This window comes from Adiantum capillus-veneris, chromosome 18 (assembly GCF_014529385.1).
Source record: "Adiantum capillus-veneris isolate H3 chromosome 18, ASM1452938v2, whole genome shotgun sequence".
Lineage (NCBI taxonomy): Eukaryota > Viridiplantae > Streptophyta > Polypodiopsida > Polypodiales > Pteridaceae > Adiantum > Adiantum capillus-veneris.
Window position 1 is genome coordinate 38,726,754 of NC_140948.1, and position 3,682 is coordinate 38,730,435.

The 3,682-nt window shown below is 42.6% G+C and overlaps 2 pseudogenes; one reads left to right on the top strand and one right to left on the bottom strand.

Moving 5' to 3' along the window:
- Positions 1 to 1,430: 1,430 nt before the first annotated feature.
- On the bottom strand, positions 1,431 to 1,978 carry LOC147435521 (large ribosomal subunit protein eL18 pseudogene; annotated as a pseudogene).
- A 439-nt stretch (positions 1,979 to 2,417) lies between these two features.
- LOC147435522 (eukaryotic translation initiation factor 3 subunit K pseudogene) lies at positions 2,418 to 3,072 on the top strand (annotated as a pseudogene).
- Positions 3,073 to 3,682: the final 610 nt, after the last annotated feature.

Here is a 3,682-nt window from a genome sequence, read left to right on the forward strand (position 1 = left end):
AGTTTCTTTTGGTAAGGTCATTTGTAGTGCTCCTGTGTCTAGTACTTTGGTTCTTGATTTTCATTTATACTTGAGAGAATGTGCATCCTTTCTTATCCTAGACTCATCAATTTGATAGCAATTTATTGCACCTCATTAGTCCATTTATACACCAATTGTCTTTTCCATGTCGTCTTGCCAGTAAGTCCCAACAATTTTTGGGGGAAAAAAAGACGATGCATGCTGCAAAGAGAAAGGATGGGATTGACAAAAGGAATAGCGTGGAGTCGTGTACTATAGCACGTTGGCACGAGAAATAGCGTGGGGTCAATGACACACAGTCATTGATGACAGCGTGGCCAAGTAGGGTTTGGGGAGGCCTTGTTATTTTTTTTTTATTAATGCGTTGCACTATGCCGTGCAACATATGAAGCCTCCTATGTGGTTAGCTCAGTTGACTTGAAGATGCGTGCGTGGAGCAATGAGAGTTCGAGTCCAGCTTGCTAAGTTTTTGGTTGGACAACTTGCAAAGGGCTAATGCTGCACCCGTTGGAATCTCGACATGATTGCAATAGATATAATAATGAACCTATCAGTATGTTGAACTGAGTAGTAGGCCAATTGAGGCTAAGGGGAAAAGGAGAAATTCCACCCCAATATAGAGAAAAATAGTGTAAAGCCCCAAAAAATAAGCTTAATTTTCTTAACCTTTCTCCTTGCAAATTCAAGGAAAGGAATATGTATGTTTGGAAAAATGGTTTTTCTTTAAAAGTGGTCCCTACAAACGTTCTTGGTGAACACTACCTCGCAAAATGTAATTTCTCTGTCAAAAAAAGAACGATGGAGATTGGCTTAGATCTCTCTCTCTCTCTCTCTCTCTCTCTCTCTCTCTCACACACACACACACACACACACACACACACTTTTAGAAAAAGGAAAAATTAGTCCATCACTCTAATTCAAGACAAACGTCACAAAATAAGACGTCTCATGTCTTGATGGGTATTGAGTATTAATAGACTAGATACCAATCTTTGCTTACACAAAAGGCAAAAAGTAGTTCAACCTTGATAAATGGTGGTCCTCCAAACAAGAAACCCATAGCATACACACATGCTATCTTAAATCTTCCTCTTGAATCACCGACCATGGTCGATGTTGCGGCGGCTTTGATAGAATCATGATACATGATGATTACATGCATTACTTATTTGTTAAACCAGATTTTTTTTTTGTCAGCAATCAATTTAGAAGTCAACAGCGGCTTGTCAGTTCCAAAGGGCCACATACTGAAACCTCACCATTGCTCGCACAAATACACCTCACAAAGTACCCAATCAACGCAATTATGACGAGGGCTAGCAGACCTCAGAGATAAGTTTTAGTAACAAGCCAACTACAAGCACAGTGTTTGATAAAATACTGCGCAAAAGTATCCAAAAGCTACAAAACTAAACTCTGTATCCTCTGTTGTTAAGTCGACCACGAGCTCTCTCAAACTTGCGACCCTTGGACCGAACATAAGGCTTTGTGTGACTATGCGGTACACCTCGAGCTCTCCCAAAGTGCTTCACAACATCGTGAGCGTTCTTTGGACCTCTCAGATCAAGTATAGTATTTGAGCCAGTTGGTCAAATGTGAAACATTCTCCACCACCTTTCAAGATCCAGGCTGGGGCAGTCTTGTGTAAAGTGCAGCATGGCGGCTTTCAATGCTGGAACTCCATACACCCTAACATTGTCCGTCACAGTTCCCACAATTACACCTCGTCCTCGTTTCCCTTCATGTAACGTATGAGACGAGATAAAGATAGAGGTGTCCTGTTATAAGTTTTGCTCATAAACAGCCGCTTCAAAAACACAGTATTAAACGGGCTACCTGTCCTTTGAACGAGGAACCTGTAGAGCTTGACAATAAGCTTCAAATAGACATTGTCACTCTTAGGAGCAGTGTGCTTTGTCTTCTTATTGCGTCCCCTAGCAGGCAAGTCGATACCCATGGCTACTTCTGCTGCTGTTGCTACCGCTGCCGAGGACAAGGTGCTCTGTCTGTCACAACCCCTCTCAAAATCCTTCCTCTAGCGGTATTCTCTCTCTCTCTCTCTCTCTCTCTCTCTCTCTCTCTCTCTCTCTCTCTCTCTCTCTCTCTCTCTCTCTCACACACACACACACACACACACACACACACACACACACACACACACACACACACACACAGTGTTTTTTAAAAAAACTATCTGAAAGAGCACGCACCGGTGTGCGCTCTTTCAAACAGTTTTTTTTAAAAAACTCTGTGAGAGAGAGAGAGAGAGCTGACACACGCTGTTTTAGACAGATTTTTTTAAAAAAAAACTTTGTGAGAGAGAGAGAGAGAGAGAGAGAGAGAGAGAGAGAGAGAGAGAGAGGCTCCGATGCTGTGAGAGAGAAGCGCTCTTGACAATGCAATGGGATCAGGTAGCGGCGACACCTGAGAAGGAGGTTACTCCTCAGTACACTATGGAACAAATTTTGGCAGTCAATCCCTACAATCCAGACATCCTTCCAGACCTTAAGGCGTATTTATCGGAGTAGGTTAACATGCAGACTTACAGTTTGGATGCAAACCTGTGCCTATTGTGGCTTTATCAGTCTAAACCGTCTCGAATGAATATCCAAATTGTGGCAAGAAGGCATTGATGGTGATTCTTGCACCAGACTTCAATCTTTGCATGTTTATGATACCTGAAAAGCTTCAAATGGAGGATCCGTTCTTGACAGCCATTTGGAGACAGCCAGATTCAGGGAGTTTTAATGGGATGAGGCTGCTAGAAATTGCCATATTTTGGAGGGTGTTCCAGGGTTCGAGCAAGCAATACAAGGATTTGCTTTGCATGTTCTCTCTCTTTCTTACTAGAGCCCATAAATATGGAAGGTTTATCGCTAGACAAGTTTTTGGAGTAGCAAATTGCTAGTAAGCTCTGTAGAAAAGCTTTTTGGTGGAGGACAACTTGTTGTCCTCCCTCCCAATGAGGATAACTATCCAGAGTTGAAGAAGAGCAGTGTGGAGAGCATTCCATTAGAACATGTACCCAAGCTCTTTCACATCCTGACTTAAGGCATTTTTAAAGAGCTCGAAAGTAAGGCTTCACTGTGGTTTCTTCTAGAAGCATCACTTGGAGAAATGCTATTCTTGTCATTGGGCTGCATTGTGCTCCTAATTATATTGCCATGCTCAATGTTTCCAGCCTCATTTCAAAACAATTGAAGGTAGTTTGTTGGCACTGCCTGCTTGCAGGGAGTGATATAGGCATGGTGCCTATGAAATGTTGTACACAACTTTTAGGCTTTTTGAAGCTATTATAAGATGTTGCTTTTCAGCGTCCCTTTGGAGCCACGCTTGTAATAAAAATAGCAGTTGCAAGATAAAAGATAATTAATTTTTTGACAACAGCAACAGCGTGAAGAGCCTCAAGTAGACAAAATATAATTAATTTGTCGACAACAGCAACATCGCGAAGAGCCTCAAGCAGAGACGGCAAGGTATGCTACTACAACTCCTCCCCTTCCCCCCCCCCCCCCCCCCCCCCCCCTCTCGAGACGGTGCCACCATTGCATGGGGAGAATTTGTCCTAAGAAAATTGTTCATTACTTTATCCACCTTGCATACTCTTTTATCGAAGCACTCCTTATAATCCCCCACCATTACCGCCTCCCTTGACACCTTT